Consider the following 13,575-nt stretch of genomic DNA (forward strand, 5'->3'; position numbering starts at 1 on the left):
TGAAAGAAAATCGACATAGAGATGCGAATGGACCAGCAGATCTTAGGTGTTCGTAACCGTGCACCATTTTGTTTGTTAAGGACTAACCACAACTTTAACTTCTGTATCTTTTCACACCTTTTTTCTTATTGATACCATTTTGTTCTGTTGTTATTTATATGACATGTAAATCATATTGCCTAAAGCTGACCAAAGACCTACTAGCCTCAACGTAGACTCTGCATTAACTGTCCCATAGGTAATAAACCCTTCGCTAGTGAGTTTTGAAATAGTCCAAAGGCCAGTAAAAGGGAAACCCTTTTTAGCTGTCCTCCAAAATCAAATTTTAATATAGTTTCCATGATCTAACGGCCTTTGAAACAATTGTGGCAGTTTAACAACATACTCTGCTTCGACGCGTAAGGCATCTAAGCGTCCGCTGCTGTTGTTGTTGTACGGGTGACGTTGGACGAAATTTGACATGCAATTATGATGCGCAACAGAAATCTCATTGCCGCTATTAAGCAGTATCTATCTATCGCGATTGGTTGACTTTCAACAGCAGAGCAAACTAAATCAACTTAAGTACTTCACACTTTTTGAATAAGAAAAACAACAAAATGGAAACCTTCGATTGCACAAGATATACGCACCGTACGCCTGCAGCAACCGGCCCACATTAGATGGAACGTGATTCGACCCAATGTCACGTTCTATCGTTATCACGGTTCGCGCTATCGTTTTGCTGTCGCCGCAGTTCCTCTGCAGTCGTGGGCATATTGTTGCCTATCTGTACGCTTCGTATTTTTACGGACGTGTGTTCCTGTTTGTTAGAAACAGGAAAATCTATATAATAGTTAGAGTAGTGGTCATTGTGCTAATGATATGATCCTTCCTCGCGTAGATATATGTCCAACTAACCTGCCATGAGTGATTAGATTGGGAGTTCAGATTACTTGTTCATCAGAGATACTCCGTCTTCTTCAAATGATGCCCAACTAAGAGGCAGTGGTAGTGTGGATAGTTACTTTTTCTAACTATAATCTCACCCCTTCCGTATGTAGGGGTTTTCCTTAGCTAGATAAGCACCTTTGGCCCTAGCAGCCTCGGAATGATATAAATCAAGGAAACAGATATTGACTAGAGGTTCGGTGAAGTATTGCGGAGCCCTGATAAAAACTTAATACTGGGTGTGTGTTCACATAAAATACCTGCGTTTGACTTTCGTCCCCGTGTCATTTTTCATTTGCGGCCGATTATTAGAATATGGTGGAATCGTTTTCCACGAAATAGAGTTTTGTTGTACGGCGAAATGTATGCACGATGAAATTTTAAGGAAATGTGGGATAAACTGAAATCTGTGGACGGCTAGTGGAAAAGCTAGCAACAGTGTTAGGCAACTCAATTGACCATACTTTTCCAGCTGGACAGCCACTCTCAACGTGCCGCCCATCGTCTGCTTATGTATAATTAATGTGATGTCGTAAGCAGCAGCAGCTTTAGCTGAATCTGTGACAAGATCATTGAATGAACGTTATTAATGAAAGATGTATTGGCCGCTAGAGAATGAATGGTGGGAAATCTGTGTTAATATGGCAGCTTTTCAAATTGATCGTTATTATTTTGATGTTAGTAAGGAAAGGTAAAAAAATATGGATGGACTGGCGTTGAGTATTATGATGCAGTTTTCCTTTGAACGGGAACGAAAGAGGCCCCAATCAGATAAAAATCGTTCGTAGGATTATTTAAGACCTCTTTCTTTTCTATGTTTATAGATCGAAAGTAAACGACGATGTTAAATGACCAACAACTGAATTTGGCCAAAATACAGGATGGTAAAGCTAAAACGGATCGCAATAAAGGATGGATCCTTTCAACTCTTCAAAAGTGTGCACTAAGCCTTTGATTCAATCAGTTTTTAACGACTATCAAATTCTTGCAGCATTTAAGATCGAAGAAGTTAGTATTACGCTGGATACGAGAAAAGCGCAGACATCGATTATGCCCCTACACTAGGAAAATAACTATAATGGGTGTTTCTATAAATAAATTACACTGCCGATAAGCAGCAATAATCGTCACCATTTACTTTCCGACACTGGCAGTCGAAAGCGGGTTTTGTGATTGAGAGCCTTATGTTCTGGCAATGCGGGTGGAAGGTAATTAGGTAATAATCCATTTGAATTCTGGTTTTCAGCTTTCGTCTAAACAAAATAAAACATTTGCGTGGTTACCATTTGCTTGTAAAATTGCTTTCTGGAAATTTGTAGCCGAATTTTGATCTGCAATTGGCGTCGAACACCGTATGTAACCTGACTAGATCTTGTATATTATCCGCGACCAATGCGCTACGCTAATTTTTTTTGGAAAAGTTTTACACAAGTCCACACAATTTCGTAACGGCCACCCACTCAAAGACTTGGTCAGCTTCTTTCCTTAGAAGCTAGCATTACCTCTATAGCATTTGGCCAACTACAATAATTTCTTCGGTTAAGCAGAGACAGACAGAACTACATTTTCAGATGTCTACTGCCATTACAGCTTTATTCTAATTTTATCTGCTCAGCGCAAAACACATCTATACCGACGGGTAAATGGGCAAGTAGTAGGTGGGTCACTGACCGGTGAACAAGTGGGTCTGAACAAGTCTAAGCGATACGATAGCACAAGAACAGGCAATCCTACCTCGCTACTATCACCTTCACCTCCTGCTTGGATTGTATTGATTACTCTACATATTGCTACCGTAAATTCCTATATATATAAGAGGACAAATATATGCACTCCTCATCTCTGATCCGCGACATCCTGACACGCGAGCTTTCCGTGCACTGATGATCGCCACTGTCCAGGTTATGAGTACTATCTCCGCGATTGACGCGACTGAATGGATCTAGCCGGCGAAGGGAAAGGCATCGTTGTAGTTGTTCGAGCTAGGGCCACCTCAGGAGCAGGGAGGGGGATGAAAGAACGTCCATCGAACGCTAACACAGATCGTAGGTTGATTTACAAAACGCGCAAACTATTTTTGACTATACATCATTACTCTATATTGCTATTTCAATTATTATTATTGTCGCCACCTCCGCGGCGAAAGAATTATTACTATTGCTATTACTATATTTATGCAAACTTTGACGGGTAACTTAAATTCATAATTGAATGGTCATATTGCGACGATGGTTAGAATAAGATAAAAAAAAAAAAAAAAAAGTGAGAGTTAGGGAAGTCGAAAAGCCAGTAGGATCATAATAATAAGAAGTGTTGCTCTCGCTATTATATCTTTGTCATAATAAATGGAAAGTATGTAGAGATAGAGCCGCGTTACCCAATTGCTCAACTAAATAATATAATATTATATACTATTATGATATTACGATTTTAGGCTGTTGATCGCCCACAATAATTATTTCTCATTTTTAATTACTTCAACCATTGTCTTTATGTTTGACCGTATTACCACTTACACTTTGCTACTTATTTTGGCGTCGTGAAGAAAAGCGGGGGCTGTCTTCAAGTTATCCAGAACTGGAAAAAAAATAATTTGATTTTGAAAGAGACGAAAATCGCCAGCAAGCGAGAAAATAGGAGCGTACGTTGTGAGACGTACGAACAAAAGGGCCGCTTTAAATTTGTCGAAATCCTTTTAATGGACGAGATTTTCGCTGCCTGTTATTGCATGAAAATTGCCATTTGAAATAAGATTTTTTGTGGTCGTTAATTGCTCTGCAAAAAATAAGCCCTACACGTGATTAATCTTGGCTTAAAAAATGCAGAGGGAATTCCCTCTCGTCAAAATCCCTAATTGTTGAATTAAGCTATAGCTACGATGTCTGCAGGGATACTAACGATGGTTATAGTTATTATACATCCCGACTTGGGATAATTGGCTTATCGCAGAACAATTTCCAATCAGCTCTGTCAAAAATAGTGTTCATTCGTTCGTATAGGATTGATTTTACAGAGTCCGATAAAAAAAAAACGCGTCGCGCAATTTCTTTCACACAATGCGTTCCATAACGTTGCTTCTAATCTACGCATTTCAATATTGTATTTAGGCGTACAACAGAAGCATAGGAGATATAATTTAAGGGTTGTCAAAGCGATATATATCAAGCTGTGATATTCAAACGGAAACTAAGAAGGTAAACTTTCGTTTACTTTTTACCAACACCGCCTCGGAAGCCTCATTGTGGCAAAATAGCGGATCCGTACCTTCTTCGAACAACAGAAATGATCACGAGACAAAGTCGCACCCCTAATGACGCGCTGTTATCATATATGTCCCTACTGGTTATATAACGACAGTCAAGGAGTGCTATATATATCTGTTGGCTACTGCTTACGATATGACATAAGTTATTTCCTAACTGTATAAAGTATTCAAACAGTAATTATAAGGACGACATGCAATTTGTCAAAGCTTGCGTTGTTCGCTTCGTAAGATTATATTGATATAAGCAATTAGTATTACTATTATTTGCTATACTTAGGGCAAATATGGCTGTAGCTTCAAACTGCAAATAGACTGATTCATCGTCAAAAATCGGCTTCTTCAGGCCACGTTGCATGATTTGGAGCTGTAACGGAACAGACCATAGCAGTTACTGAGTTCGAAGTTCTGTAGAGACTTAATATTTTGGTGGTACAGTGGAACGAGTTAGATTGTCGAAACTTCTTCTATACCTGATTCCCAAATAGCAGCAGGTCCCTCTACCGTTGTCTAACTTAGCGTTAAGGATCTATTAGTGTGACAATATATTTAGAGACGGTACAGGAGTAGAAATCACTATGTTTGTAGCGTAACCTTTTCTGGAAGATTAATTTTTGTTTTCGCCCGGTTTCAACGTTCAAGCCCCTTAGACGCCCTTAAGGCTAGCAGGCGAATAAATTTATGCTGCACCACTCCAGGGAAATTACGCAGCTATTTCACAGGCTTTTCTCTGACTAAGCCTTTTATTGTTCTCTTAAAATACTTCAGTATTCTTTGCGGGAAGTGGAGCGTATGACTGGATGCTTTAGAGTGAAAACAGGCATATCGAATGCGTCTAGCCAAGAGGCTATTTCTGTTCAGTATTAATTATAGATGGTAATGACATGTGCACCTATCATACTTCTAGCGGCCTATTATAATCGAAAATCCATTTTTGGATCTTTTTAATTTCGCATAAGATCCAAAAATGGATTTTCGTAAAAAATACGTATCAATCTCAAATTTTCACTTGCGATGACTCCTTAACAAACGTATTACCCTGTCGCAGCATATCCTTGTGAATTCAACTAAATTAAGTTTCACAGCAAACCTAGCAACTTCGGTAAATTATTTTTGTTTAGGGAAGACATGACCGGTTATAGGCGGCTGATGGCCACGCTACAGATAATAACTACAATAAGAGTTTCGTAATATTCGTCTAGACTTTTTCTTTTTTTTTACTGAAAGTCTTTCTACGGTGGTGACCTGTCAAAGGTGCACAGACGCCTTCCATAGACATTTTTACCTGTATCTATATTCAGTGACAGTTTTAATGGGAATATATTGCTAGAACTGTCGCCGCTATTCCAATGCCGTTTGTTGAAACCCACGTAAGATTCAGCCGGTGCACTCATACATGTATCTTTGTTTATCGAATTCGTTTACCAATGTCTTCCGACCGTTTCTGAGGGATTTTTTCTTGTCATCGGGTCACTTCCGCGAATGCCATCCACTGCATGGCTCGTTCGCGGTAAGCCAGTTCGACGGATTTAACGACTCCCCGATGTACGCATGCGAACATGATTACGGCGACGATACAATACAATGTACTGTTCGCCTTTTGACAAGAGAAAACAGGACATCCGCGTGCTCCTTTCCTCGCATGGTGTACTCAAGCAATTGTACTATTTTACATATATTTAGAAGATACGTGTATAATTGCCGGTGCGGTAGAAGAAATGGAAGAAAGGTAAGGCACTGAAATGGGAGCACGTGTTGGATATAAAAAGCGAAGACATTTTATTTTAAAAATGTATTGAACAAACTGAAAAAAGTGATGTTAAGATTGCGTGCAATCAATGATGCTACGTTTGTGATGATTTTTCTTGAAAGTAGTTTATTCAACTATGGCTGTACGCGAACAAATGGCACGAGGTAGCATGTACATTTGTCGACACTTATAGATCGACGCTCATAGCATCATCTCGGCTATATTGAGCGTTACATAAATGTAAACCCTCGTTTTGTCGTTTATACTGCAGAAAACGTAAACGGTGTTCTTGCGATGTAATGCGAAACAGAAAATCACTGTCTACTATTTTCTAAAAATTGTTGGCTTGCTGCGGCCGACCTTTGCTGAAGGCTCCAGCACCAAGTACGTATGCGCCGTCCACCAAAAGTTCTAAAAGTGTAGTTATGAATTCCTAGGTAATATTAGCATATCTGGACCTAATGCAGACCTCTATCAAATACGAGTGACGATGCATGCGATTCATCTATTTAGTTCTTCTACTAAATTTCCATAAGTCGGCTGGACATTCACTGGAAGATTTAGGTTAAAACTGTAGCTCCTAATCATATGATTCGTACGTGGGAATAGGAAACAAGGTGCACTGAAGTCATATAATAGAGAAAAGGCGCTACTTTACACGGTGATTATTGTTGAAAGCAATTGGTACTGGTATTGTTGAGCTTACGACACAACCGCTAGATATGTGCGTGTAGGAAATAATTTGACGCTGTACGTAAACCGCCGCCGTCGCCGGAACATTACTGCGACAGGTGCATTATGGAGAATATCAACTGATTACGCTATCGTTAAGATATTATTAGGAAACGATTTTAACATTTTTACAAATGACATGCCGAAAAGAAAGTGTAAAAAAAATATCAAACATATTTTAATGCTAGGCTTGGAAGAGCAGCGATCGGACTTTCCTTGACGGTTTTTTCAGGTTTATTCCACGATAGCACGCCTTTCGTACGTTCAAAACGAACCTGCTAGTATCCAGTTCAAATATACTAAAAACATTACACCGAAAGCTGATGTATTGGAGGTTAAGTAGTAAAGTTTGCAACTATCCTTTAGGTAAGACCTTGACTCCGTTCATAGCGATATACTCAAGCCGCAGTGGACCGACCACACGTTGCTTGCTTTAAGAAATAATAAATATAACGTTTTGTGCCAACACATGCTGAACGCTTAAATAACCCAGCAATTTACTAAATCTAAATAGAACAAAAACCGAAGGCGTTAAAATAAAGAAATTCCGTATTCTTGCAGGATCTAATGGGCAATTCTGTGATGTTTTAAAAAACGCTTGGCGGCAATATATGAGATTTAGCATATATTCAATTTGAAGTGTACATTTTCGCCCAGCATCTGGTTTGGTAAAGTCAAATAGTTAACAAGAGCTCTCTGAATAGCTGCAAGCTGTTAGCAGCATGTTTGTTTATGTGACAATTCTCCCAGTTTAATCATTAACTCTGTTCGGGACCAGGAAGCTGGCCAATTTGAAACAAGTTTCTGATCGCATGTGAAATGTTTACTTTTCTCTCAATATTTATACACGTCGTGGGTAAGAAATATGATAAGAATAAATAATGTATGAACGTTGGTACAATTGTTGTCGGCGTCCTATTCCGCTACCACTTTGCCAATGTTGCAATGAAGATATGATGAAGATAATTGTAGTTTATTCGTTCGTCTCGAAGAATATTTTTCTAGCCATTGGCTAAGCACGAGCGGCGATCACAACATGAGCAAGAGACATAGCAATTGAAATCGTCAACGGATTAAATCAATTTTACGAGTACTTTTCCTCTACAGTTTGGGCGGTGCTTTTTGGTTCTCGGTTGCATCGTGATGAACTACCATACAGAAGTTAGCGGCGTGAAACGATTAGAAACGCGGCGATAGATAATATAAGCTCTTGCCGCTGACGATAATGAAAATAATAATAGTAACAACATAATTAGCAGGCGAAAACAATCAGATGCGACGAGGTGTGACTGATCTCAGCTAACAAAAAAAAAAAAACATTCAAAATCAAAAACTAATAGACCCCGGACAAAATTTGAAAAATGACTTCTAGGCAGCTTTCTTCTAGGGAGGCTTCTTTCATGTGCGGGGGCTAATATTAGCAGTGAAATAGTCTCTCATTTAGCGTAAATTCTGTAGCTGAAAGAAGATCGACGCCAGTGCTCACTGAAACCTTCTGCATACTATACCTCTACATGTAAATCGTTCGCCTACTATCAACAGTGCATATAATTATCCTAATTTTTCGCGATCGAGGGTTATTGACAGCAAATCTCCTTACCTTGCGTTGTATGGAAACATATTTATGAATGGCCTGCAATTGAAAGTATTTTTATCGTTCGTGGATTTTCGTGCGCCGCCTGTAATGATTTTGCACCGTCGTTAACAATTATGACCAGTAAAAGCTGTACGAACTATTAATAGGACATAGCTTGTGGATTTATCCTACATCCTAGTATTACTGGGAATACATCCCAGGCTGTGCAAGTCTACGAAGAACGTCGCTCGACGCGCCACAACACGAGCTTCACTTTATTTAAACGAATAAGCCATCTTTTATTCGAAATGGCCTTTTCTCATCGATGCATTCGTTTTCTATTCTTACCGTCGTTACATTTCACAGTTACTCTTAATAATAACTTACAGAAGTTATTGTGCATAACGTCGAATTTGGTGAAAACATGTGGAGTTAGTTAGTACAAAGTGGTTACTTGCTTAGTTTGAATTAGACACACTAAAAAAATGGTCCCCGTTCTTTGAGACATTTTTCCCGTTTTCTTCTTGATCTCCACTGTTTTCAAAATCCTTTTCTCGCTCGGCGTTTTCCCCCTGTTCGAGTGATAGATGGTGGTTGTGTCATCTGATCAAGACGCGTACCGATTGTCGTTAAGTTAGCTGCCCATAAATTGGCCACGGTGCATGCCAGCTACTGGGTCAGCCAATTAAAAGCGAAATCCAGCAAATTTTTTTTACGTAACATCAAGTAGGGTGCCATTGCCTATGCTTGCTCTGTGTGCAGCAAATAGCGGTTTTGATACCGGTTGAACGGTCGCAGGACGTCGTGGCGGTGCCGTCGTTCATGGCGGTGTTGTCAACAGCAGCGGAACCAAAATTAGTTGCCAGTAGTCATACGCGTAAAACAATATCGTAGAGTGTATCAAACAGGGTTTGTCCGTCAGTGAGACGAGTGTACGTTCCAAAAGGGGCAAGCACATAATGGCGACGTGAAGGCGGCAGGCCGATCGGTCGCTCGCTAGCGACCATTCGCCGCCGCCGCTGCTGTGAATGAATGGAATTTCAGCGAATTCTATTCGGCGTTCGGTCTTATTGTTGACGTCTCGCGTCTCAACGTATTGTGCAAACGATCGATGCTGTCTAGCTGAGTTAGCGTACTCATCCATCGCTGTTTTTGCTAATGCAGCTTGTGATAGCAAATTAAAATATGGATGACAATGCTGATTATAATGAAAACGATCGCGCCGTTGCTGCTGCTGGGGATGGTTATTAGTCTGGAGACGATACTGAGGCTTGTTCATTCCTCCATAGACTTATTGGCCCGAAGTTGTTGTTGTTGTTATCGACGTCGTTATTGTTGTCGCCGCCAACGCTTTGACTGTATATCATGGTTATATTAGATCTAACTATCTAGCCAAATGGGCCGGAACGAGGTTGCAAAGAGATCGGCTTTCTTGCCACAATAGCTCCCCAGCCCATTTAGTCGCCGCCGCTGGGAGGGGGTGTCGATAATTTACTGGCCGTTCGGTAAGCGTCCTTCTTTCGCGGACGATCCATATTGAATGGGCCCCCAAACACCGACGTCCGGAATTCCTCTTCGAGGCGACAGCGATGACAATGATCGAACGAATGAAAGCGACACGACGTTAACAACAACAACAACAGCGGCAGCAGTAGCCGCTCTGGCAACTTTATTATGTGAAGGCGTGGTAGTTAACGTAGCTATGGGTTATACTGCCCACCGTTGTGTTCGCGTACATAACGTGTATGTATAAAAATAGAAGGGCAAAGCGAAAAAGAAGTCATTGATATGACAGAGAAGAAGTCTATGCGACTATTGCTGCTGCTATTGAACGGCTGCTGGGTGGAAATAGCAACAGGAAATCCGTCGACATTAAGTTGTTGCCGTTATCGCCATTGATCCGTTGTATTTTTGGGGTTGGGGGGAGCGGAAGGGTGAATTATGTTAGGCGCAGTAGGAGTGTGGCCGACATCGGCTGAGTACGGCGGCAGGCCAATGTAACATTTTGCTTTGTTCTATTTTGTCAGACTAGAAGGGACGTAGTTTACTAATTCTACCGGTTTAGTGGGGTTCGTTTTGGAATGTACAGCTTTCTCAGGATTCTGATCCAGAAGTCATGGTCGACTCCCATTTGATGTAACGTAGTGAGACTGAACAACTTTCTAGCGATTTACTGATGCTATATACAGTAGCACTTGGGGTTAAAATCAGTATTTGAAAAAAAAATCGCCATCTATATGTGAATGTTAGTTTGAAACTCTTCAAAAAATGGTATTATCGACTGTTATCTTATAAGATTTGACCCATTTCACCTGAAGGTGACTTCGCTGGTATCTGCCACTAGGATTCACCGACTTCTTCTAAAAAATACCTGCTACGACATCACGTAGATTAATGTCCTTGTTCCTGCTTCTTGTGGGACGGTAACGACAGATTCTCGCTCAACATGGTTACTAGGTCTGATCAGTCTGAACATATGCTGAGGTTGTTGGGCTTCATTTCTACATGATCCCATTGAGGACGATAAGCTCGACTTAATCCTTCCCCATCGACCTTTACCGACAGCTATCGTATTCAGCAGCTCAGAGAGCTCTCTTCCTGGTGACAAATCGAGTGACACGTTGACGTTATATTGCTCCTCATACGGTCATCATCAGCATCGCAGTCGACATCATCGATTAGTTCAGTTATCGCTTTCCAGACCCACGCGAGGCAATCACCTAATGGCTGAGTTACCACCAGCTACCACCTACCTCGTGCGCGCGTGCTAGCAAGACCGCGTACATCTGTATTGTACTATGAAGTAATGTTGCATTATAAGATCTCGTCAGCAAGCACGGGCCACGCTCTTGCCATGTGGTTTCTTCTACTGCTGCTACATTTTTTCTCTATTTGACGCGGAAAATGTCGGGAGGATGCGGAATTGCAGTAACAGGAACATCTGCACGGTGATGTCTGCCAACAGGTAAGGTCCGCACTCATCGTTGTCATTTTGGCGACGTTTGAGCTTCAGCCTATCTAGGAATATCTATTTCATGATATCTTATAGGCTATGAGTTTGTAGTGTTCTACTAAATTCCGTGCTTAGATCGGCTTAACTGCCTCGACGGGTCTGTCGCTGATCTTCGATCTGTAGAAATCGATTGAAGTCGGAAGTTTTACTATAAACTAGCATACTATGGTCGATCGCGTTGGCTATCAGATGAGCAGGGGCGACCAAAATCGTCGCGTTTACGGACAACTTCAATGGCCGGCTCATCCTGAACTATCGGCGCGGCCGTATTTAGCTGATGTTGCGCACGCAGCTGTTGTTGATTCTGCCGCGGATATTGCGATGGAGGCAAATATCGTCGCCGCTGCACTCTGGTATCAGTTCAAGAAGAGCCTCACCAGACTGTGTTATAGTATGGAGGACGGTGAGAGAAGGGGCAGAATAAAAAAAGGGGGGATCATTGGGTTTGGTCGACTTCGGCATGAATCAGTCGTCGTTCGCTACGCAGGCTACTATCGCTTCTGCTCTAATGGTAGTTGATAGCATCGTACGGCCGACTCAAAGTTAAACAGCAGCGATGCGATAACAACAACACTAGTTCAATCTGATTTCGGCTCGCACAATTCCTGAAGTTTGGCTTTATGGATATCGCTTTTTACGTTACCACCGTGCAACGTGATGACCACTACACGTAATCTAGTCGCGCCGCTAGTAACTGGTAGAAGTTTTTGTCTCGTTGTTGTTGGTAACAGGGATGATTTGTGCTCGCACCTGCTATAGAGCTAGCTGGTGTGCATTGAAGAAAACAATGCAAGCCTCACTGGTTCAGATCCTAATTGCTGCTAGGGCAAAACGCCTTTTAGAGAATACGGTCTGTGTAGATGGGAGATTTGGGTCTGGTAAAATGACCCAACCAATGGATGCAAGCAAGACGGAAACATATGCTGCCAAGATATTGGAGACTGTAATCAGAAGAAAAGACACTATCCACCAAATGTATGGGTACTGTTAAACTGAACTAGTATTTTAGTGTATGCCATCGGAATTCTAAATTTGGCTTGAATGAATGACACGATTGCGTTCCAAATTTTTTGTATTTTCAATACATCTTATAGCATAAATTGTTTTTATAATAACTGTTTAAAGAAATAATGTATGTTTAATGAAAGTCCATTTATCCTGAGAGGGTCAGCATTGCAAAATAGACTAATTGTGTATTTTCTGTAGAAAATCTCTAACGTATCGTTAATATGTCGTCTCTTTTGGCGGCCCGTGGCAAGGTTGACCGCCTATAACAAATCTAACGTACATTAATCAGCAATGCGCTCCGGATTGTGGGTGAAGACATTCACAACAGCAATATGAACTGCATTTATTTTTCTTAAGGGGATTTTTATTGTACATTCGCGGTTTATTGCTTTTACAGAACAAAAGCCATACGTGGCACTCGTTGTCAACGTACGCGCGATGCGAAATGATCGTTGTCTTCTGGCTGTCAATTTTTCTAAGGCATTTGTATCAGTCCTAATTTTGATCGCGGACCTGATTAAACGATTCCTCCATCGTTATGAATGTTAGGTTAGCAAAGTTCTTACAACGAATATAACTAGCTTTCTATTACATCAACACTTATATGCTATTTTACATGCGGATGTATAGTATTTCATGCTATTTTTCTTTATTAGCTTTTAATTTAGTTTCGGGTTTAAGTTAGGCCCAGAAATTAGGATTTCCTATCGAGGTGGCTTAAGCAGATGAGTCCGGTCATGCCGCTAAAGATCTGTCAAATATAAATTTGAGTCATGGGCATTTTATTTAAAACAAATACACAACTCAGATCTATAATTTTCAGCCAGTGTTACTAAGATGAATGTCTCAAGCTCTAAATCGGCTCCATACAATCAAGTCGTCTACACTAGATTTTGTCGCTTTAGCTTTTAGAGATCGATACAGAGCATGCAACATAAATATGCTTTTGAATGTTAAACCTGACCCATTTTGAAAAACAAATTTCAAATCTCTCTAAAATTCTATAACCATTTATGCCATGGAGCAGGCATAAAAATTTGGCATTATCTTGCCATTTCTTTATTGAATCGGCCTCGTCTTTACTATCCGTTATAATCAACCAACACAACGATCTTGCTAGTCGTAGTCACTGGCTTGGCTATATAGATTTCTTTTGAACTGTTTTCCAATCACGCTCCTCTACGGCAGCTCTTGCGACTGGTCTTCCAGGCGATCCGGGAGACTTTAAGGAGTCATGTCATCAGATCGTGTTTTGAAGTTTTAATGTTCTCAATCCGACGCCTGCTTCAGCTTCTGCCAAAGAT

At 40.8% G+C, this 13,575-nt stretch overlaps 2 protein-coding genes across 8 annotated transcripts in view; one reads left to right on the top strand and one right to left on the bottom strand.

The window, feature by feature from the left end:
* sona (sol narae metalloprotease) overlaps positions 1 to 13,575 on the bottom strand; it is a 247,384-nt gene that overhangs the window by 162,118 nt on the left and 71,691 nt on the right. The gene's annotated exons all lie outside the window — the stretch shown is intronic.
* LOC111250254 (uncharacterized) overlaps positions 1 to 13,575 on the top strand; it is a 68,731-nt gene that overhangs the window by 3,672 nt on the left and 51,484 nt on the right. The window lies entirely within an intron of this gene.

This window comes from Varroa destructor, unplaced genomic scaffold (genome assembly GCF_002443255.2).
Source record: "Varroa destructor unplaced genomic scaffold, Vdes_3.0 BEIS01000004.1, whole genome shotgun sequence".
NCBI classification, from domain to species: domain Eukaryota; kingdom Metazoa; phylum Arthropoda; class Arachnida; order Mesostigmata; family Varroidae; genus Varroa; species Varroa destructor.